Consider the following 25,721-nt stretch of genomic DNA (forward strand, 5'->3'; position numbering starts at 1 on the left):
GACTGGTTCATTTTACAAAATTTGCCACATTTCCTCGTTTTCTCTTGTACCTTTTTTATGATTCCAGAGCCACCTTATCCTCGTAGACATTTCCTGGATCATCCCAGCCTAGTTTCGCCACTGTAATTTTTTTTTTTTAGGGGTGGGGGTGTCATCAGTCTTCTGACAGGTTTGATGCGGCGCCACGAATACCTCTCCTGTGCCAACGTCTTCATCTCAGAGTAGCACTTGCAACCTCCGTCCTCAATCATTTGCTGGATGTATTCTAATCTGTGTCTTCCTCTACAGTTTTCGCCCTCTACAGCTCCCTTTAGTACCATGGAAATCATTCCCTCATGTCTTAACAGATGTCCTATCATCCTGCCCCTTCTCCTTATCATTGTTTTCCACATATTCCTTTCCTCTCCGATTCTGCGCAGAACCTTCTCATTCCTTGCCTTATCAGTCCACGTAATTTTCAACATTCGTCTGCAGTACCACATCTCAAATGCTTAGATTCTCTTCTGTTCCGATTTACCCACAGTCCATGTTTCACTGCCATACAATGCTGTACTCCAAACGTACATTATCAGAAATTTCTTCCTCAAATTAAGGCCTATGTTTGATACTAATAGACTTCTCTTGGTCAGGTATACCCTTTTAGCCCTTGCTAGTCTGCTTTTGATATCCTCCTTGCTCCGTCCGTCATTGGTAGCTACCGCATAGGTAGCAGAATTCCTTAACTTCGTCTACTTCGTGACCATCAATCATGATGTTAAGTTTCTCGCTGTTCTCATTTCTGCTACTTCTAATTACTTTCCTCTTTCTTCAGTTTATTCTCAATCCATATTCTGTACTCATTAGATTGTTCATTCCATTCAGAAGATCACGTAAGTCTTCTTCAATTTCACTCAGGATAGCAATGCCAACAGCGAATCGTATCATTGATATCCTTTCAGCCTGAAATTTAATTCCACTCCTAAAGCTTTCTTTTATTTCTATCACTCCTTCTTCGATGTACAGATTGAACAGTAAGGGTGAAATATTACATCCCTGTCTTACGCCCTTTTTAATCCGAGCACTTCGTTGTTGGTCGTCCACTCTTATTATTCCCTCTTGGCACTTGTGCTTATAGTATATTACCCGTGTCTCCCTATAGCTTACCCTATTTTTTCAGAATTTCGAACATCTTGCACCATTTTACATTGTCGAACGCTTTTTCCATGTCGACAAATCGCAAGAAAACGAATAGATTTTTTTAACTCTTGCTTCCATTATTAACCGCAACGTCACAATTGCCTCTCTAGTGCCTTTATCTTTGCTGTAGCCAAACTGATCCTCATCTAACACATCCTCCGTTTTCTTCTTCATTCTTCTGTATATTAAACTTGTCAGCAACTTGAATGCATGAGCTGTTAAGCTGATTGTACGATAATTATCGCAATTGTCAGTCTTGCAGTCTTCGGAATTTTATGGACGATATTTTTTTAAAAGTCAGATGGTATGCCGCCACACTCGTACATTCTGTACACCAACGTGAATAGTCGTTTTGTTGCCACTTCCCCCAACGATTTTGGAAATCCTGATGGAATGTTATCCAACCCATCTGCTTTATTTGATCTTAAGTCCTCCAAAGCTCTTTTAAATCCTGATTCTAATGCTGGATCCCGTATCTCTTCTAAATCGACTCCTGTTCCTTCTTCTATCACATCAGACAAATATTCTCCGTCGTAGAGGCTTTCATTGTATTCTTTACACCTATCCGCTCTCGCCTCTGCATTTACTAGCGGAATTCCCGCTGCACTCTTAATGTTACCACCCTTGCTTTTAATATCACCGAAGATTGTTTTGACTTTCCTGTATCCTGAGCCTGCTCTTCTGACAGTTATTTCTTTTTCGATTTCTTCACATTTTTCATGAAGCTATTTCGTCTTAGCTTCCCAGCACTTCCTATTTATTTCATTCATAAGCGACCTGTATTTCTGTATTCCTGAGTTTACCGGAACAATTTTATAATTACTTCTTTCATCGATCAACTGAAGTATTTCTTCTGCTACGCATGGTTTCTTCACAGTTACCATTTCGTACCTATGTTTTTCTTTCCAACTTTTGTGATGGCCGTTTTTAGAGATGTCCATTCCTCTTCAACTGTACTGCCTACTGAGCTATACCTTATTGCTGTATCTATGGCCTTAGAGAACTTCAAGCGTATCTCGACATTCCTTAGTACTTACGTATCCCACTTCTTTGCATATTGATTCTTCCTGATTAATGTCTTGAATTTCAGCCTACTGTCCATCACTACTACATTCTGATCTGAATTTATATCTGCTCCTGGGTACGCCTTACTATCCAGAATCTGATTTCGGAATCTCTGTTCGATTATGATGTAATTTAACTGCAATCTTCCCGTATCACTCGGCCTTTCCCAAGTATACCTCTCTTTTTACAGAATATTCGCTATTACTAGCTGAAATTTATTACATAACTCAATTAGTCTTTCTCCTCTCTCATTCCTTATCCCAAGACCCTATTCTCGTGTGACCTTTTCTTCTATTCATTCCCCTACAACTGCTGTATTCCAGTCCCCCATGACTGTTAGATTTTCATCTCCCTTTACGTATTGTGTTACCCTTTCAATATCCTCATACACTTTTTCTATCTCTTTATCTTCAGCTTGCGACGTCGGAATATATACCTGAACTATCGTTGTCGGTGTTGGTTTGCTGTCTATCCTGATAAGAACAACCCTATCACTGTACTGTTGACAGTAACACACCCTCTGCCCTACCTTCCCGTTCGTAACGAATCCTGCTCCAGTTATACCATTTTCTGCTGCTGTTGATATTACCCTAAACTCATTTGACCAGAAATCCTGGTCTTTTTTCCATTTCACTTCTAGTTTGAGCCTTTGCATTTTATTACAGCTGCATTTCCCTGTTATTACAGCTGTATAATTTCCTTAATCTTGCGGTGACTGTTATACTCTCAGAGTAAGCAGCGAATCGTGACGTGACGCAAATCCCAACAATACAGGACTCTTTTCGGCGGCACACTTTCGTTGCTGAGCATCGGTTTCAGATGAAGCGACTGGCAAGAAACATAAATGTATCCCTGCGCAGGCACAAAAATCTTGCGAAAACCTTGGAGTGCAAAAAGAACACGAAGTGACGACAGCAATCGGAAGGTAAGACATCAAAACACTTCTACCCATCTGTCGCACCAAATCAAATCGTTTGCTCCTCTCTGCTGATGCATAAAACAAATTCTCGCAGGGATGAATGTCTAATGAAGATCGATATCTTTGACAGTATGGTTATATTCATGGAATGGAAACGAGTCATCTAGACCGTTTATCAAGGTTTGCTCGAGGCAGTTTGTGATGGTGGCGCATGCATTTTATAAACATTGTAATGACAGGAAAAACGGAATATTACAAGTAATACAATTTCTTACGAAGTTTCCTTGCCAAGTGATCTCTGTATTCATTCGCGTAGATATCGTTCGACAGGTTGAATATGTCACAGTAATGTCCTTAGACACTCGTTTTCCATGCACATGCCAGAAGAATTAAAAAATTCTGGAGAAATTTTGGTAATTTCCAAGAATGATTGCCTATCGAAGTTGTGGTGTCCAAACTATACATATCGAACGTGCGATCGTACATCAATCATGCGACTCTGGTAGCGGTCGTTGTGATCAATTATTTGTGATCGTCATTTTTATGTTTTCCGTCATTCCCTTAGTTGTTCTAAATTACTTACCTCCCCGAATTATTTGTAAGTTGCTAGGGAGTCCCAGACGATTTATGTCGTTAGTGAGTGGGATGTCTGGTGTTCTTGACGTTTCTTTGGCGGATTCTCTCTCATGCAAAAAAATAATTCCATGTTTATCCAGCGTAGAAAATTGTTCGACTTTTTGTCGCAAATATGGAGTACCACCAGACGTGGAAAGAAGGTACTGTCTAGACTATGGTGGTGCGAAGTGTGTAAAACTTCGTAAGAAGTTTCGATACTGAAATACCGTTTACAATTTCATTGCGGATAATGCGCAAAAGGAACGAGAACAAGAAGAATACAGGGTTCAACTCTTCCAAATTATCCATCCAGACCACCGTTATGGACTGTCACATGATGACAACACCGACGACGAGTAAGGTAAGTAGTCTCCTTTGCCATTACAAGTATTTTTGTAACGCTTTTCTTTTGTCGTTGCTGTAGCGACCACCGTAAACATACTCATAACGCCCGCAACCGGAGTAGCATGATCGATTTACGATCGCACGTTCGATATGTATCGTTTGACGCCGCGACTTAGACAGGCAATCATTCTTGGAAATTACCGAAATTTTTAACGATTGTATACGAATTTCAAGTACTAAGCTGTATTTGCCTCAGAAAAATACTTTGGTTTTTAAATCGTAGGCTTCTTGTAAACTAAATGAAATGTGATTTGAAACTTGTTTGCACTTAGATATAATTAAATAAGGTCGGTCAGCTTTATTGTCCTCGTGGTAGAGTGCCGTTAGTACCCCAGTGCCAGTACAGTGTGCCCACATTTTCTTGGTTTCTCGTCTCCCTAGTACCGAATCGATATAGGTCGCTGCAATTCGTCCTGCTAATTTGTTAATCATTCTCGCTGACAACTTACGCCACCGATGAGGCTCGCGCAGTATGCCTGACAGTATATTCGTGATTGTTTAATTCTGTGTTTCATAAATACGAAAGTGTGCTGAAAAGAAATCGCTCCGAATTTTTTTGTGTCACACATCTTAAAATGTTTTAAACGAAAGAAACGTTATAAACATTCTACATAAATTCTTCGGGCCTCCATATCAGCAGCCCTGTGCCGCTATGGGGCTCCGATTTGTAGCGTGTGATGTGATGGTGTGTGGCGTAGGCTAGGCGCAAATTGAGACGCGTATAGCGCGTATGGCGCGACGCAGCGCAGCGCGCGTTTTTGTAACTTCACAGATTCAAATGGGACCGCGCAAATTGCAACGCGACGCGACTGGGACGCGACACGCGCCTGCGCCAGGTCGCGCGGCGTTGTGGTTGAGGCACAGTTCCTCGCGCCGTGCGTCGCGCTTGCCTCGCTAGCACCGTGGGAAATTTGAGGCGGGGAGCCGAAAAGTAGCCCAGCCATATGCTCACATCGGAGCGGCGCATATGAGCAGTGGTAGTATTGCCCATACGATAAATTTTGCCTTGCTGTGCACTAAATTTCATTGCCTTTCGGTAGTGTTTCGTTTTCGCCATTTAAACGCTCCATCTTTCTTCGTTAGTACATTATACTTCTCTGTTATTTATATCTGTATTGTTTTGTTTTGTTTTGTCTTTCTTCTGTCAAGAAAAATGCATACTTCAGTACCTGATGAGCCACTGGCCGCTGGAATTGTATCATATGCCTCCGCGATGTTTTCAGATCGTAAGAAGGGACAGAGGGTAGTGAATAAGGAAGCAAGGAATATTATGAAATCATGTGATTAAGAATCAAGGTAGGAAAGTAAAACAAGGTTATCTTCTCGCTGCCTAGTATGCTGGCGTATCTGTACGATCTGTTACAAAAATTTAGAAAGGGATAATCTTCACAGGTGTGATCCCTTTGTGCTCCTGGTAAAAAGCGTCCAACATCTGAAGTATAGACGTCTCACTGTGATTACTCTGTTATGGATGTAATAATGTAATACGACACACTGTACTACATGCATGTGAACATCACACTTCCACTGCAAGCTAGAAACAGTCGAAAAGCAGTCACAAATAACAATGTTTAAATTGGTTTGCCGTGATGAGAAAAAGCATTTCAATTGTTGCATGCACATTATCAGCATTAATAAACTAATTATACAACAGGCTACACAAATGAAGAAAGTGGTCGGTATTATTACGAAAGTAGGAATATCCTAAAAGAGTGTTATGATTACATATATTTAATTTGTTGAAATGTACTGCTGACAAAGGCAGATCTACTTTCATGACAATGTTTTTCGAATTCTAACTCACAAGGCACACATTCCTGTCGCGCGCATTATCCTCCGCTGCTGACAATACAATGACCATTGTGCTGTGCGACAGATCAGTTGTTTATTTTTCTCAATAACAACTATTTTATTCGCGATCACACATTGTCAGTTTAGCAAGCCGTAGGTGAGTAACCAGTATCTGGCATGTGCCTATCATTCCGCCCGAAGGAACGCTCGTCATTATTTTAATACTGCTCAGATCAAGAGAAGGAATAAAATCCTTTGGTAAGTTTCCATTCCAGTCGCTCAGTGTTAAAAACACGATGGGTTACGTGGATTCCGCCAAAATTCCAACGGAACTGGCAATCTATTTTTGTGTGAGTTGTTAATCTTTTCTCATTCGAAGAACCATCACCGTTTGTGAGTAACGGCCTCATTTCTCTTGGTGAATGGTTTAATTGTATTTCCTTTGTCACAGTGTAATTTGCCAAACTCATCTCACAGCAGCTACTGAGACAGAATCCAGAAACGGAGTGCCTCATTAAACAAGTAATTGGCAATCACAGAACTCAATAGCTTACGAAAAACCTCATAGTGTCGGTTTGCAGTAACATAAAAGAAGAAATTTCATGTTTATTTTCATAATAGGAAGCTCTAGTTTTGCTAGCTGTCGACAACTCTTAAGAAATTACAGTCCCTGGAGTGAAATAAATAAAAATGGAAGTATAAGTACTGATATATCGCCATAGATAAGGAAGTTCCGTGTGTTTAAGAATTGACAAAACACTCTCCTCCTTGTGTGCTATCATTCGCCAAACTTTCGTTTCGATGTCTCGAGCGGTTTAGGAAATACGAGAGATGCGAGTATTTCATTCTCGCGGGCGTGAGATCGGAAGTGAGCGTGCTACATGGGATCCATTTTGTTGAGATCGGAGGCAGATAGAGACTTCCTCCCAAGTCTAAACAAAAATTCAACATGTTAGCTACATTTCATGCGCAGCAACATATGGTGTAATACGCACCAAACGCATAATCACAGCGACCCCTAATTTTCGTTGCAAACTTTTTGAGTTTTGCGTAGTGTCTTACTAAAATGTGTAGATCACTATAAGAATGGTCATTAGCGAGTTGATGGGCACTTCGCCACGAAGCTGACATATAGCGCTACAAGTAAGGCAAAATTCATATATTTTCAGCGAATAGCTTATTTAAAATCGTTTGAGAAAGATAACAGGTTCCGCGCGCTTCGGTTCTGTCAGCGCAGAGCGTCGCCAGTCGGCGCGTGCGAAGTATGGGGTACGCGTCACAACGTGCGCTGGACCCGCGCGACCCGTGCAGCATGAGCGTGTCGCGCTGTAGAGTTGTGTCACGTCACACGTGCTATACGCGTCTCAATTTGCGCCTAGCCTAACTATGTCGGTGCGTGAGAAACGGCGCGCTGTAATCGAGCTTAGAACTCGTAGAGTTCGTCCACACAAGGAACACACTCGCCTTCCAGACCACACGCAAGTGCTGCGACATCTGCAACAATCCGACGCCTTGGGTTCGCTGTCATCGATCGTCCTTCAAACAGTCGCGACTTGGCTCTGTTCGATTTTAATCTGTTTCCGAAACTTAAAGAATATCTTCGAGGATTTTGATAGTGATGAAGCGGTGCAAGGAGAGTTGAGGTTGTGACTCCGCCAAAAAGTCTAACATTCTGCAGTGACGGTACTAACAAACTGGTCTCTCGTCTGGAGAAATGTCTTCGTCACCAGGATGACTATACTGGAAAATAAATATGTAGACATGAAGAATAAAGGCGTCAGTGATGTTCGTTTTGTTTAGCAAGCTTTAAAAAGTTGTCACATTAAGAATTCAGAGGCTGTACTTTTCAGGACGCCCTCGAGATTAATAGCAGTGCGTGTCATTTGTGCATGACCTCTCATCCCATTGTGTATTGACTGGTTTGACAAAACAAGTATTAATCGTTCACTGTAGGAAGAGTCTCGGAGCAGTGACTGAGGGTATTAGCTGTTTCGACAGAAATCGAAAGGCTGCGTATAACTTCGGACTGGTTTTCAGTTGTTTACCGTCGCTATCGGTCTTAGATTTCAATATTGTGTGCAAAGAATACCTTTATTGAATGTATCAATAAATTAAAACCATTTCAAATTCAGATACATATAACACTCCTGTGATCATTAATCCCGCGTGTGACATCTCCATTCGTTTACGACTATACGGCCGACGAAAAATGCAGTTATTCGAAAGCTGTAAAAAGTGCACAGAAAGACACAGGATTTTTGGTGTTAGTAACAAAAAACTAATTCAATTCTTATCTTAGGTAGTTAAGCAGGGTGTATCAAAAAGAATCATCCGATTTAAAAATTCATAGCTATTGTGTTATTTGCGATATCTGCGTGAACAACGCACTATTGGAAAGAGCAAACTCTCGAGTTTTACCTGGTTCCCTGTTGGTAGCAGCAGTTCAGTTCTAGTAAAAATGGTGCCGGGACAACAGAAAGCGTTTTGTGTTCTACGTGTTGAAGAACACGGGTCAGTAATAAATGTTCAGCGTGACTTTCGTACTAGTTATTGTGTGGATCATCCTACAGCACGGAGTAATAGACGATGGCATGAACCGTTCACAGATACACCTGTTTGTGTAAAGGCACATCGCCGGGCCGTCCTTGAATGTCTGACACAGATGTCGAACCGCAACCGCCATAGTTGCACACGGAGTCCGTAGAAATCCATTCACCGTGCAGTTCGACAGCTCAACATGCCTTCGATGTCTGTCTGGCAGCTCAACATGCCCTCGATGTCCGTCTGGCGTGTGTTGCGTCGACGTTTGCACATGAAACCACATAAAATACAGCTACTGTAAGCTCTTGGTGAATGCGACAAACAACAACAACGTGTAACGTTCTGTAATGTCGTTCTTGGGAAGATGGAGGATGACAGTTTTCTTCCACGCATAATGTTTAGTGACGAGGCAACATTCCATTTAAATCGAAAAGTGAACCGTCATAATATGGTACGGAACAACCACATTAAGTTTTACAATGTAAGAGGGCTCTCCAAAATTTAATGTCTATTAAGCAGATTCACGGGAAAAGGTGTATGGTCCATTTTTCTTTGCCGAGAACATTGTTATAAGAAGCACATATCTCGATGTGCTTGAGAACCTTCTTTTCCTACAGTTGGAAACTGATTCGAACGACTTCATTTACCAACAGCTTGGGGCACCACCACTCTGGCATATGGAAAAGCGGGAATTTTTAACTCAAAGGATTTCTGAAACGATGAATTGGTCGCACTGGACTAAATCATTCAGCCTTACATTACTGACCTACAAGGTCACCGGACCTGACTGTATGTGATAACTTCTTGTGGGGGTTTCTAAAAGACTGTGTGCCTTCGTTACCAACAACAATGAATGAACTGAGACATCATATAGCACCAGCTGTGGAAGCTGTAACTCAAGATATGCTCGCTGCAGTGTGGGGACAATTTGAATAGTGCATTGACATGTGTCGTGCATCTCAAGGGCATTATTGAACACCTATGAAAATGTATTTAAAAGAAAACTTTTTGGGTTTCCTATAGACTTGCCCAATCGCATGATCCTTTATGATACACGCTGTATATGTTATGGTGGTCTAGCGGTAAAGCATCTAATTGGATAGCACGAGGTTGTGGGATCGAATCCCAGTCTGCTACTGGAGTTTTCAATTTGCGTTTTAACCCAGCCTTCACCCCTCAGTGATGTGAGGAATCGCCATTAACGACACGTGCCTCGAATTCCACGTTAAACTGTAGGTCCCCATTCCTTGGTCGGATTACTAGAGTTGGTTAGGAACACACAAGTCACCGAAGTGACGTCCAAGCGGCCACCAGGCCAGTGAACCACACGAAATTATTATTGTTATTCAGTGTAGTTCCGTTTACAGTGAAACAATCGATTTTGGCATTATCTGTACACGAACAAGAAGACTGTAAAACATTTGGAAGAACCATGTACCATGCAGCGCAAGGTTAGACTTGACATCCATTCACTGAAGAATTAAATTTTATCGTTTTATCATATTTGATAAACCGTAGTTTTTCAGGTAAAGGACGTCCAGTTGATCTCTAAGTTGTATTGTACATTGTTTGTAACATCGAAAATGCAGATAAATTACCTTCAGCACCATCCAAAAATTTTCGCCGTTTAATATACACTGAAAACTTGTACTGTACTTCAAATTCTGAAACTGTATGCTTTCTTACAGAAACTATATTTAATATGTAATGGAAGTAATAGTGTATTTATTTGTGATTGTATGTAATTAGTTGTAATTATAATACAAATATTGCCGGCCGCGGTGGTCTCGCGGTTCTAGGCGCGCAGTCCGGAACCGTGCGACTGCTACGGTCGCAGGTTCGAATCCTGCCTCGGGCATGGATGTGTGTGATGTCCTTAGGTTGGATAGGTTTAAGTAGTTCTAAGTTCTAGGGGACTTATGACCACAGCAGTTGAGTCCCATAGTGCTCAGAGCCATTTGAACCATTTTTGAATACAAATATTGTAAATTGCTGGGGTAATAGCCATGCGAACGTCACTGGCAAAACTAATAACTGAAGATACAACACAAATTAAGAGCGCGCAATTTCATTTTTATTCTATATTTAGGTTAGTGAGTGACTTCTGCTCACTTGGTACATACTTTATTGTTCTTGTGTTAAAATTAAAACCAGTTGTTCATTTGCTTAAAATAAATTCAATTCACTCTTTAAATAGCTAAAAGTAAACTGCTTACCTTTTTTGAAATTTTGCATTAAGTTACACTAGCTTACTAAAAATCATTTGTTTACGTAACACAGTTTGTTAAAATCAGTCCGCCCCCCCCCCCCCCCCCCCCCCCCCGTAGTTCGTGAGAGTTCGCAGTATTTACATTGGCTTTAGAATAGATTCTCCTTCAGAAGGGTCTGTGGTACATTTTCCCCCTCCTAACCAGTATTATTTTCCGTCGGGTAGCGATAGCCTTATTCGTTGTAAAATTACACTAGGCAAACTCGATCGCGGTCATTTATATCATAATGCAGTAGACCGATTAGGAAGCGGGAGGTTACATGTTCTTCCACATGTGTTACAATCTTTCTGTTAGTACTGGATACAGATGATGCCAAATATTGATTTGTGGCTCCGCATACGGACAGAGATCAATTTACATGCCAAATCTCCTTTGGCATGTTCATAGAGATTCTATGTGCCTGATAATGACTTCACAGTCGAAATCAGCCAATGTTGTTGTTGTTGTTGTTGTGGTCTTCAGTCCTGAGACTGGTTTGATGCAGCTCTCCATGCTACTCTATCCTGTGCAAGCCTCTTCATCTCCCAGTACCCACTGCAACCTACATCCTTCTGAATCTGCTTAGTGTATTGATCTCTTGGTCTCCCTCTACGATTTTTACCCTCCACGCTGCCCTCCAATGCTAAATTTGTGATCCCTTGATGCCTCAAAACATGTCCTACCAACCTATCCCTTCTTCTAGTCAAGTCGTGCCACAAACTTCTCTTCTCCCCAATCCTATTCAATACCTCCTCATTAGTTACGTGATCTACTCATCTAATCTTCAGCATTCTTTTGTAGCACCACATTCTTTTGTAGCACCACATTTCGAAAGCTTCTATTCTCTTCTCGTCCATGTTTCACTTCCATACATGGCTACACTCCACACAAAAACATTCAGAAACGACTTCCTGACACTTAAATCTATACTCGATGTTAACAAATATCTCTTCTTCAGAAACGATTTCCTTGCCATTGCCAGTCTACATTTTATATCCTCTCTACTTCGACCATCATCAGTTACTTTACTCCCTAAATAGCAAAACTCCTTTACTACTTTAAGGGTCTCATTTCCTAATCTAATACCCTCAGCATCACCCGATTTAATTTGACTACATTCCATTATCCTCGTTTTGCTTTTGTTGATGTTCATCTTATATCCTCCTTTCAAGACACTGTCCATTCCGTTCAACTGCTCTTCCAAGTCCTTTGCTGACTCTGACAGAATTACAATGTCATCGGCGAACCTCAAAGTTTTTACTTCTTCTCCATGAATTTTAATGCCTACTCCGAATTTTTCTTTTGTTTCCTTTACTGCTTGCTCAATATACAGATTGAATCAGCCAATAGCAGCAAATAAACAGAAAATGTTACAGTCTACAATGGGCAATGTTTTCTTTAAGTTTGCGTTTAACTTTTTTTTCAGAGTGTCCGCCTGCTTAGCTGAGTGGTTACGAGCTTGCCAAACATGCAGCAGGTCCGGCTTCGATTTCCGTTCGGTTTGGGGATTTCTCCGCTCGTGGGCTGAATGTTGTATTCCCGTCATCGTCATTTCACCTTCACCGACGCGCAGGTCGCCGAATGTGGTGTCACCTGAAATAACACTTGCACCCCGGGGTCGAAACTTCCCCGGATGGGACCTCCCAGCCAACAATACCATACGATCATTTCTTTTTAATTCTTCAGCACTGCGGAAATCAAAATCCTCTGTGGTCTACAGGGTGGTCCATTGATAGTGATGGGGCCAAATATCTCACGACATAAGCATCAAACGAAAAAACTACAAAGAACGAAACTCATCTAGCTTCAAGGGGGAAACCAGATGGCGCTATGGTTGGCCCGCTAGATGGCGCTGCCATAGGTCAAACGGATATCAACTGCGTTTTTTTAAATAGGAACCCCCATTTTTTATTACATATTCGTGTAGCACGTAAAGAAATATGAATGTCTTAGTTGGAGCACTATTTTCGCTTTGTGATAGATGGCGCTGTAATAGTCACAAACGTATAAGTACGTGGTATCACGTAACATTCCGCCAGTGCGGACGGTATTTGCTTCGTGATACATTACCCGTGTTAAAATGGACCGTTTACCAATTGCGGAAAAGGTCGATATCGTGTTGATGTATGGCTATTATGATCAAAATGCCCAACGGGTGTGTGCTATGTATGCTGCTCGGTATCCTGGACGACAACATCCAAGTGTCCGGACTATTCGGAGGATAGTTACGTTATTTAAGGAAACAGGAAGTGTTCAGCCACATGTGAAACGTCAACCACGACCTGCAACAAATGATGATGCCCAAGTAGGTGTTTTAGTTGCTGTCGCGGCTTATCCGCACATCAGTAGCACACAAATTGCGCGAGAATCGGGAATCTAAAAAACGTCGGTATTGAGAATTGCTATATCAACATCGTTTGCACCCGTACCATGTTTCTATGCACCAGGAATTGCATGGCGACGACTTTGAACGTCGTGTACAGTTCTGCCGCTGGGCACAAGAAAAATTACGGGACGATGACAGACTTTTTGCACGCGTTCTGTTTAGCGACGAAGCGTCATTCACCAACAGCGGTAACGTAGACCGACATAATATGCACTATTGGGCAACGGAAAATCCACGATGGCTGCGACAAGTGGAACATCAGCAACCTTGGCGGGTTAATGCATGGTGCGGCATTATGGGAGGAAGGATAATTAGCCCCCATTTTATCGATGGCAGTCTAAATGGTGCAATGTATGCTGATTTCCTACGTAATGTTCTATCGATGTTACTACAAAATGTTTCACAGCATGACAGAATGGCGATGTAATTCCAACATGATGGATGTCCGGCACATAGCTCGCGTGCGGCTGAAGCGGTATTGAATAGCATGTTTCATGACAGGTGGATTGCTCGTCGAAGCACCATACCATGACCCGCACGTTCACCGGATATTACGTCCCCGGATTTCTTTCTGTGGGGAAAATTGAAGGATATTTGCTATCGTGATCCACCAATAACGCCTGACAACATGCGTCAGCACATTGTCAATGCATGTGCGAACGTTACGGAAGGCGAACTACTCGCTGTTGAGAGGAATGTCGTTACACGTATTGCCAAATGCATTGAGGTTGACGGACATCATTTTGACCATTGATTGCATTAATGTGGTATTTACAGGTAATCACGCCGTAACAGCATGCGTTCTCAGAAATGATAAGTTCACAAAGATAAACGTATAACATTGGAACAACCAAAATGTTCAAACGTACCTACGTTCTGTATTTTAATTTAAAAAATCTACCTGTTACCAACTGTTCGTCTAAAACTGTGAGTCATATGTTTGAGAATATTACAGCGCCATCTATCACAAAGCGAAAAAAGTGGTCCCACTAAAATATTCATATTTCTTTACGTACTACACGAATATGTAATAAAGAATGGGGGTTCGTATTTAAAAAAAAAAACACAGTTGATATCCGTTTAACCTATGGCAGCGCCATCTAGCGGGCCAACCATAGCGCCATCTGGTTTCCCCCCTTCAAGCTAAACAAGTTTCGTTCTTTGTAGTTTTTCGTTTGACGATTATTTCGTGAGATATTTGGCCCGGTCACGATCAATGGGCCACTCTGTATAGCGACAGCTAACGTCACTTCTTGTTGTTGTTGTTGTGGTCTTCAGTCCTGAGACTGGTTTGATGCAGCTCTCCATGCTACTCTATCCTGTGCAACATTCTTCATCTCCCAGTACTTACTGCAGCCTACATCCTTCTGAATCTGCTTAGTGTATTCATCTCTTGGTCTCCCTCTACGATTTTTACCCTCCACGCTGCCCTCCAATACTAAATTGGTGATCCCTTGATGCCTCAGAACATGTCCTACCAACCGATCCCTTCTTCTGGTCAAGTTGTACCACAAACTTCTCTTCTCCCCAATCCTATTCAATACTTCCTCATTAGTTATGTGGTCTACCCATCTAATCTTCGCCGGCCGCGGTGGTCTAGCGGTTCCAGGCGCTCAGTCCGGAACCGCGCGACTGCTGCGGTCGCAGGTTCGAATCCTGCCTCGGGCATGGATGTGTGTGGTGTCCTTAGGTTAGTTAGGTTTAAGTAGTTCTAAGTTCTAGGGGACTGATGACCACAGATGTTAAGTCCCATAGTGCTCAGAGCCATTTGAACCATCTAATCTTCAGCATTCTTCTGAAGCACCACATTTCGAAAGCTTCTATTCTCTTCTTGTCCAAACTATTTACCGTCCATGTTTCACTTCCATACATGGCTACACTCCATACAAATACTTTCAGAAACGACTTCCTGACACTTAAATCTATACTCGATGTTAGCAAATTTCTCTTCTTCAGAAACGCTTTCCTTGCCATTGCCAGTCTACATTTTATATCCTCTCTACTTCGACCATCATCAGTTATTTTGCTCCCCAAATAGCAAAACTCCTTTACTACTTTAAGTGTCTCATTTCCTAATCTAATACCCTCAACATCACCCGACTTCATTCGACTACATTCCATTATCCTCGTTTTGCTTTTGTTGATGTTCATCTTATATCCTCCCTTCAAGACACCATCCATTCCGTTCAACTGCTCTTCCAAGTCCTTTGCTGTCTCTGATAGAATTACAATGTCATCGGCGAACCTCAAAGTTTTTATTTCTTCTCCATGGATTCACTTCCTATGGGAAGTTTATCATTCCCTTACTGACGACGGGCCGATAGGGGACTGCAATCTTTGTGGGTGTGGGCGACGGCGTGCGGCTGGCTTCGCCGGACGCTGGCTTAACGGCCGAGCGTGGCCCGCCTGACACACGGCCGTGTTGTGACGTGGCGACCTCGCTCTGCTTCACTGGCTGCGCTGCACCAGTCGATGTTTGCACGGCACGCGCTTTGATGTCGGCTGCCGGTGCTCAGTGAGCGGCGCGTGCTTCAGCTACGTCGGTGCATGCTGCGTGCGCGCGCATCCTCCCCCCTCTTTCTCTCTCTGTGCACCCTCTTCCGCCCCCTAACTCGCAAGCTGGCTTACCGAAATGTGCATCGACACTAGACAGATTCGTGCGGCGTTTGCACGTAGGTTGCAACTTAAATAGTGGCAACACTGCTGTAGAGACATTATGCAATGGAATCTACTATTGTCGCTGATAGCACACCTTGTTGACATACCTACCTAGTATTAAAAAACTAAAAACCCGCCTCGATTGCGAAAAAAGTACCTAGTGTTAAGTGTTAACTCAGGTTTTGGCGTAGATAACTACACCCTCTTCAGAACAACAATAAAACCCACAAGTGCCTAAGAAGACCTTTGTCAATGACTAAAAGAACACCATAGCTATACAATTATAAACGAAAAGGCCTATGTTCGATGGGCCACGACCCGTCATAAACTGCAACTACAAACGGTCGCTCACTTACAAGCCTGATCCGCTATCTATATACATGCACAAGACAAGGGAAGTTACTTGAATGGGCATGCGCATACGAATACGAGAAAGTTTATACATGGGTCGGGGCTAAATAGCCCATATATTCCCAACCGTGGATCAACGTATATCAAAAAATGAAATTGATAGAACAAGAGACGAACTACATAGGAGATGAAACCTAAAAATAACCGCACACGGTTGCTTATCTAGTAAAGAAACTTATACAGGGTGTTACAAAAAGGTATGGCCAAACTTTCAGGAAACATTCCTCACACACAAATAAAGAAAAGATGTTATGTGGACATGTGTCCGGAAACGCTTAATTTCCATGTTAGAGCTCATTTTAGTTTCGTCCACCTACGCTCAATGGAGTACGTTATCATGATTTCACACGGGATACTCTACCTGTGCTGCTAGAACATGTGCCTTTACAAGTACGACACAACATGTGGTTCATGCGCGATGGAGCTCCTGCACATTTCAGTCGAAGTGTTCGCACAGTTCTCAACAACAGATTCGGTGACTGATGGATTGGTAGAGGCGGACCAATTCCATGGCCTCCACGCTCTCCTGACATTAACCCTCTTGACTTTCATTTTTGGGGACATTTGAAAGCTCTTGTCTACGCAACCCCGGTACCAAATGTAGAGACTCTTCGTGCTCGTATTGTGGACGGCTGTGATACAATACGCCACTCTCCAGGGCTGCATCAGCGCATCAGGGATTCCATGTGAAGGAGGGTGGATGCATGTATCCTCGCTAACGGAGGACATTTTGAGCATTTCCTGTAACAAAGTGTTTGAAGTCACGCTGGTACGTTGTGTTGCTGTGTGTTTCCATTCCATGACTAATGTGATTTGAAGAGAAGTAATAAAATGAGCTCTAAATGGAAAGTAAGCGTTTCCGGACACATGTCCACATAACATATTTTATTTCTCTGTGTGTGAGGAATGTTTCCTGAAAGTTTGGCGTTACCTTTCTGTAACACCCTGTATATGAAGCTACGTATGACAACAGAAGGAACTCTTTAAAAAAACTGTACCTAAAGCCAGTAGTTAGCCTGGGGGGGTGGGTGGGGGGGGGGGGGGGCTGATGGGACGTAATCTAAAGACGTCGTGGTTTTTGACTTTGTACATATGTACTGTTTGTGTTTTCCTTTGCTTTTTCGTTTATAAATGTATAGCTATGATGTTCTTTTAATCATTGACAAAGGTCTTGTTATGCACTTGTGGGTTTTATTGTTGTTCTGAAGAAGGTGTAGTTATCTACGCCGAAACCTGAGTTAGCACTTAACACTAGGTGCTTTTTTCGCAATCGAGGCGGGTTTTTAGTTTTTTAATATATTAACCAACGATTGCTGCGATGTTGAAGGTTCTTAAATGCGTCCCTTGACTCTGAGCAAATGGACTTGTGGTGTCACCGCCAGACACCACACTTGCTAGGTGGTAGTCCGTTAGTATACGTCGGACCCGCGTGTCGCCACTATCAGTGATTGCAGACCGAGCGCCACCACACGGCAGGTCTAGAGAGACTTCCTAGCACTCGCCCCAGTTGTACAGCCGACTTTGCTAGCGATGGTTCACTGACAAATTACGCTCTCATTTGCCGAGACGATAGTTAGCATAGCCTTCAGCTACGTCATTTGCTACGACCTACCAAGGAGCCATTATCAATTGCTATTTATCTTGTGATGCATGTACCGTCAGACCGATGTTTACCAGTTATGGATTAAAGTTAAGTATTGCAGAAGCTACGTACTTTTTTTATTAGACTCAACTCCTTTAACTGTTCCAGACCTCACGCCAGCCTGCGTGAGCTTAAACGCATGCCTTTCGGCTACCTCTTAGTGGCTTGGCTGTCTTGCCAAGTCACAACAGGACTCGCCCGTCCCACGTCACTGGCGTGCGTACAATCGAGGGAAGTACAGCCACTAGTGAGCGAATGGTCTAACGTAACGGTGTCACTACGTTTTCGATACAGGAACGACGGAGTTGGATCAAGACTGAATGTGACAGAGATCGTTCAGCACGACAGTGTCATCAACGTCTTCAAGATGCGTGTGGGGAATCGGCATTGCCGTACAGAACAGTGGCACGTTGGGAAGAGCCTTCAACGAAGAACGGCAAACTGTGGCAGACATGCATCGGGCAGGTTGTCCTAGCGTCTCTGAAGAAGAAGTGCGTGCTGTTGCCATGTTGGTAGGCAGTGATCGATGCCATACGACTCCTGAGCTCCTCCACGAAACCGGATTAGCGCATACGACTGTGCTTCGCATCCTGAAGGAACGCCTGGGTATGCGAAAAATCTCATCACGATGGGTTCCGCATGACTTGACGGAAATGCAGAAATGGGTGCTTTACGACGCTGCTCAGACGCACTTGGAGCGCTATGAGCGCGAAGGAGAGGCTCCCTTACGCCGTATTGTAACACTGGATGAGACATGGGACACATCGTACGAGCCAAAACTGAAACCCCAATCCAGCGAATGGCGTCATTATGGGTCGCCGTAAAAGTCGAAAGTGCGTCAGAGCCGCAGTATGGTGAAAGTTATGCTGATTCTAGTGTACGACTGTGATGGTGTTGTCCTAACGCATTACGTTCCTCCACGGCACACCGACAATGCACAGTATTACTGTTCGTTTTTGGAGCATCACCTGCGACCAGCTTTGCGAAAGAAGCAGCGACACTTTCTGCGCTACCCACCCATCAATTTGCACGACAATGCGCGGGCGCATACAGCGCAAGCTGTGGCTGCTCTGTTCGGTCGATGGGACTGGGAAGTAATGTACTATCAACCATGATCCCAGGACGTAAGTCCTTGTGACTTTGATTTGATTCCGAAGATGAAGAAACCACTTCATGGCATTCGCTTCAGAACTGCTCCAGAGATTCGACAGGCAGTAGATCGCTCCATTCGCACCATTAACAGAAAGGCTCTGCTAAGGGTATGCTACGCCTTCCACATCGCTGGCAACGGGATCTACACAACGCTGGTGACTACTTTGAAGGACAGTAACAGGTGCAAACACATTACTCTTTTCTATCGGTTGTGAATAACTACAGGGTTATTACAAATGATTGAAGCGATTTCACAGCTCTACAATAACTTTATTATTTGAGATATTTTCACAATGCTTTGCACACACATACAAAAACTCAAAAAGTTTTTTTACGCTTTCACAAATGTTCGATATGTGCCCCTTTAGTGATTCGGCAGACATCAAGCCGATAATCAAGTTCCTCCCACACTCGGCGCAGCATGTCCCCGTCAATGAGTTCGAAAGCATCGTTGATTCGAGCTCGCAGTTCTGGCACGTTTCTTGGTAGAGGAGGTTTAAACACTGAATCTTTCACATAACCCCACAGAAAGAAATCGCATGGGGTTAAGTCGGGAGAGCGTGGAGGCCATGACATGAATTGTTGATCATGATCTCCACCACGACTGATCCATCGGTTTTCCAATCTCCTGTTTAAGAAATGCTTCTGCTTTAGCCTTTTCCGTAAGATTTTCCAAACCGTCCGCTGTGGTACGTTTAGCTCCCTGCTTGCTTTATTCGTCGACTTCCGCGGGCTACGCATGAAAACTTGCCCGCACGCGTTCAACTGTTTCTTCGCTCACTGCAGGCCGACCCGTTGATTTCCCCTTACAGAGGCATCCAGAAGCTTTAAACTGCGCATACCATCGCCGAATGGAGTTAGCAGTTGGTGGATCATTGTTGACCTTCGTCCTGAAGTGTCGTTGCTCTGTTATGATTGACTGACGTGAGTGCATTTCAAGCACGACATACGCTCTCTCGGCTCCTGTCGCCATTTTGTCTCACTGCGCTCTGGAGCGCTCTGGCGGCAGAAACCTGAAGTGCGGCTTCAGCAGAACAAAACTTTATGAGTTTTTCCACGTATCTGTAGTGTGTCGCGACCATATGTCAATGAATGGAGCTACAGTGAATTTATGAAATCGCTTCAATCATTTGTGATAGCCCCGTAGATGCCACTATTTAAGTTGCAACCCTCTTACAAGTTACTTTAAAAAAAAAACAAAAAAAACACTGTCTCTCATTTCTTAATGGAGGTAGCGCTAGAGGAAACGTTCCTATAATGATATTGGAAGACGCCCACTGTTTCTTGAGTATCCAAGTCTAAGCCAGCCGGACAAAAAATTAGTCAGCCCAGTGCGCACGCACAGATGAATCTTTAGGTTGCGTTCACGGTGGCACCGACAACGGTCGTCAGACAGCGTCGCTGAAGGTTGTCCGATAACATCGTCCGACAGCGTGGTCATAGTGCGTCCGACCTGCTCCGTCAGTTTTTCCCAGGGTCAGGGAGGTTAGGTTATGTTAGAATCTATTCTATATGTGAAGTAGGTTAGATTTTAAACTCTTTGGGTTGGGTGGATACCACGACGCCTCTGTGCCTGGATACGAGTGCTGCATAGCGGTTTCTGCTATTTAAGAGGCGCCGAGTACATAAGAATAAGCTTTCCTGTCTCTTAAAGAACATGGCGTGAACTATAAACTCTGTCCTCAGTTATCGGAATAACCAGACAAGTGTTACGAATATACCAAGTGTAGAAGTATGAAACCGGAATTTGGTTGTAGTAATTACACGTCTGTTGTTTGAAACTGATAAAAAATATTTATTCAAAGTAATATCCGTATTTTCCACATCCCCCTAGGTCAGGGGCGGGCAAACGTTGCACGCGGCTCATGAGCGCACAGCGCTGCACGTGTGCTGCTCGCGTGCAGGCGTCGACCGGGGCTGTGGTGACAGCCGGCAGGTTGCGGCAGTGTAGTGCCAGGCTAAGCTGCGGACGTTGATGCGAAGCGAGCACTATGTAGTGAACGTTGTATTTCAAGAAACGGAGAAGTGGAGATTTGCTGTCTTTTAAAAAGTAATGGGAGAATCATTTTTCTTTGTGCAAAAACGTGAAAATTCGAAATGTTTAATATGTGGCAGCACTCTCGCTGGTCAACGGAAGTTTAGTATTGAAGGCCATTATAATAAATTTCACAAGGACGAGTACAATTTATTGTGGGATTCTGAGCGGATGAGGAATTGACTGAGCTTAAGAAGAGCGATGTGACGATACCAGATCAATCTGTCGTAGTTGGCCGGCCGGAGTGGCCGAGCGGTTCTAGGCACTAAAGTCTGGAGCCGCGCGACCGCTATGGTCGCAGGTTCGAATCCTGCCTCGGGCATGGATGTGTGTGATGTCCTTAGGTTAGTTAGGTTTAAGTAGTTCTAAGTTCTAGGGGACTGATGACCACAGCAGTTAAGTCCCATAGTGCTCAGAGCCATTTGAATTTGTCGTAGTTGCTGTTGTCACGAGAGATCTGCGACTTTCTCTCGTCATGTCTCTCATCTAACTGACTTAAAATTTTATGGAGCACTGTTTTCAAGTTTTCAGGACGACAACAATCATAGCCCAGCGGTATGTGCAAGTTATAAGACTGCGCTTAATATAGCGAGAGTTGGAAAACCATTTGCTGAATTAATAAGTCTCGGTTAAGAGCAAACATCAGTGATGAAAATTTACGTAACTGTTTGTGTTTGTCTGTATGTAGAAATTTTGTTCCAGATATTAAACGTGCTGTAAACTCCACCTGTGATAATTAAATAAAACGTATCGTAGGTAATAGGTACTCTTCCAAACCACGATATCTTTCAAGCACTCCTACTAACCTTATTCCTTCATTCGATAAAGCAAGCTAGGAAACAAAACGCATTGCAGAGGAAGGAGCGAACACAAGGTATGGTGGGGAGGGGAGATAAGCGGGTGGCCAACTTGCCCCTGTGTGCACGCAGAACACCTGTTAACTGCACGCGTGCAAGTGCACCGCACATGTCCAGGATTCCTGCCCGCCCCTGCCCTAGGTGAATACCGGGCTTGTCCCCACGTCCCTAGTCAGTTACACGCCTCGCAGACATTTGCAATACGTTCGCACTATTTCATGGCTTACACTAGACACAGACAACTGGGGTACTCATTCCGTCCCGGGGGGGGGGGGGGGGGGGGGGGTTCGGGGTGGAAGCAGTAATGACATCCGGCCACCTCTTACAATTAACCACGCCAGATCCGATTTAACCATGCCGACCCTGCGCAGAAATCGGGACAAAGGCAATAGCGAAAGAAATTCAAAATTATCTCCGTTGCTATTTATACATTTATCCCACTTCTCCCGCAGGCTATGGATGCCACGCCAAAAAAACAGTTCTTCTTGAAGCGAACCAGTCAGCGAGCCATTTTCGTACATTTTCATACGAAATGAAGCGTTGTTGAGTGAGAGCGTGTCCCATTGGTGCAAATAAATGATAATCTGATGGAGCCGAGTCTGAAGAATCAGCCGTATGTCCTAGTATTTCCCAACTAAACGCCCCGATCATTTCCCTGACCCGTTTTACTGTGTGTGATGGGGCGTTGTCATGGAGCAATATGACTGTGGGTTGCCTTTTTCCTCACTCCGATCGTTTTTCACGTAATGCTCGGTTTAAAACGATTATTTGCTGATGGTAGCGATTAGTGTTAACGGTTTGACCAGGTTTTAGCTCAGAGATCATCGGAGGGAATATACGTAGGTATTCGCGGGCTGAGGTTCGAGGACTGCAGCCTTGGCAGTAGCCTCGTTTCCTGGCAGACCGACATGACCAGGGACCCACAGAAACATCACACTGGCTCCGCGAAGAGTGAGCAAGTGACAGTTTTCCTGGACCCGCTGCACTAAGGGATGAGTAGTTTACAGCCGGATCTCTGCGTTGCCGTCTGTCAGGAGGTGGGGTCCCTTTGGCGTCGCCTGTAGCCCTCCCTTCATGGTTCAAATGGCTCTGAGCACTATGGGACTTAACTTACCTTCATGGGAATAAGCTTCGGCTCATTAAGCCTTTCCCAGGGCCTTGGACAACCTCCTCGCGGCCCTCCAGCCGGGAGGCGATTATTTTAACTCGGCTGCGTATTGGGCACTGCCTTTTTAGCCATTGTCATTTGATAAGTGGCGTTACCCCACCACTTTGTGCACATTGCGCCCAAATTTTAACTGTCCGTCTCTTCGTGCTGGAATGTCCTTTTTTTTTTTTTTAACAATTTACGTTCCAGTTTGGGTTTGCCGTCTGGTTTATCAGCCGTTTTACCGAATGAAGCCCGGGGTGTCGACCGCGTTTTACTTTTTATCGGCTAAAGCTATATGGCGAAGGCCGTTTAATTTTAGTTTTGGACCTACATTTCTGCGTAGTGCTCTTTTTACCCCTTTTCCACGTGCCTGTTTTTAGCTGTCTCCTATTCTGTCCACTGGGACTGACGTATAGTCGTTCAACTCCTCTCTGTATTCGTGTTCTATAGTTTTGACTTGGGCGCGTATGACTCCAGTTGTTTCTTGCGCCCTAAAGCAAAACAAAACAAACAAACTAGGTTCTAGCAGCTCATAGTAGGTGACGCCATTCTGTTTCCACCAAACACAGAGCAGTGGATGTCCATGGTTTGCCTGGATTCACACATAATTTACGACGCTTAGGATTCTCAAAATATATCCATTTTACATCACCCGCCACTATTCGATGGAGAAACGACTTTCTTTTGCACCTGGCGAGCAGCATTTCACAAGTGGTCTTTCGAACTGTTTGCTGTCTTTCATTCAGTTCATGTGGAACCAATTTTCCCACTTTCTGCACCTTTCGCATAGTTTTCAAGCGAAGAGAAGTGGCTTTCTGGGTCACATTCAATTGTTCCAAGAGTTCCTGTTGAGTTTGGGTATCATCTGCATCCAATAAGGCCTGCAATTCGTTGTCTTCGAACTTTTTCGGGGGTTTCCCGCAATGGTCTTTTCTCATGTCAATATTGCCGCTTTCGAATTTTTTTGAACACTCGAAACACTGTGTTTCCCCAAGACCATGCTCGCCGAAAGCTTCCACAAGCATACGATCTGATTCTGCAGCAGTTTTCTTTAAATTATAATCTGACCAAGACATTATAGATAAAACTGTTTATTATGAACGTTACATTGACAATGCATTATTGCCTACGCATGGTACCGAGGAAGATATAGAGGAAATATTAGAAAAGTTTAACGACGTCCCACAGAAAAATTGAGCTTACCGTTTGGTATGAAATCAATAGTAATTCACAATTTCTCTATTTAAGTATCAAAAGGCAGAGCAATAAACATGAATTTTTCTGCTTACATGAAGCTAACAACTACTTATGCTGTAATTCCTAATGATTCATGGCATCCACAAGCATATATAGAGGATGCTATTAGTATCTTAGTATACAGGTATACAGGGCTGTCAATGTGCCAACGGAAAGGAAGAATAAAGAGGCAGAACTAAACTTCTTTAGGAATATAGCGGCTAGCAACGGTTGCTAATTAGAGATTGTTAATAAATTTCTGCACAAAGCAATAAGAATAGAAAGAATAAACTTAAGGAAGTAAAATAAAAGGGTCAAGATGCGACATTATGAAACATTTTCTCAAAACGTAGCATAATTTTTTAAACTTCGCATTGTTACATAGCGTTCCACGCAAATAATATAGCTGCAAGCATGATGTCGGTAAAAAGAAAAACAGGTTTGAGAGATCGGGAGTTTGTAAAATACACTGCTCGTCCTGTGATGCAAAGTACATGGGGCAGATGGGAAGAACATTTTCAATAAGATACAAGGAACATAAAAATCCACTGAGACTAAGTAATTACGACAACTCAACTGTGGTGAACCATACGTATGAAATACGTGTTGTAGAAAAGGAAGGACGTAACTCGACTCGCTGGAGGAAGTGGAGACAGCCACTCATGAAAACCAACATAACAATATTTTTAATGCGCAAGTGAAAGAAACAGAAAGACATTCTTTAACGCTAGAACTGTTTTAAGATAGAGGCATTATTATAAACTTGGAATACTTCTTTGACGAGATAATCTGTGTAGACAACAGGTACGTAGAGTATTTGAAATGAGGAAAAGTAGTTGACCAATAGAATAGCGTTATGATTGAGCCAATAACCCCGCTTACATAGTGTTACTGCAAAAATTCCTGTTCACAACACGCCAAGACGCTTTTAAAAGCGTGAACTGGACACTGTTGGAGCCGACACTACATCAAGAGGCCGCTGCCTGATATGGCGTATAGCCTGAGGTGGGAGGCGTACTGACAAGTTGACGGTTTTAATATAGGACGAAGACCAACAATCAAATGGGTTTTTATTTGATTTTATTTTATGAACGCAGCAAATGCTTTGGTAGACTCTTTAGTGTTTTAACTTTATGAACTAAGTTTCACAAACTAATGATGAGCGCATTGTCTCTCGAAGTGGACTGTTGAGTCTGTTGAATGCTACCAACGTTAAAAGGTTACAACTGCTACCTCACGTCTTTAAAACGGATAATGCGGGGTGTATCAAAAGATACAACTTTAATGTGTTATAACATCCCAACTACACTACTGACCATTAAATCTACTGCACCACGAAGATGACGTGCTACACACGCGAAATTTAACCGACAGGATGAAGATGCTGTGATATGCAAATGATTAGCTTTTCAGAGAATTCACACAAGGTTGGC

The sequence above is a fragment of the Schistocerca serialis genome, chromosome 8 (assembly GCF_023864345.2).
Source record: "Schistocerca serialis cubense isolate TAMUIC-IGC-003099 chromosome 8, iqSchSeri2.2, whole genome shotgun sequence".
Taxonomy (NCBI): domain Eukaryota; kingdom Metazoa; phylum Arthropoda; class Insecta; order Orthoptera; family Acrididae; genus Schistocerca; species Schistocerca serialis.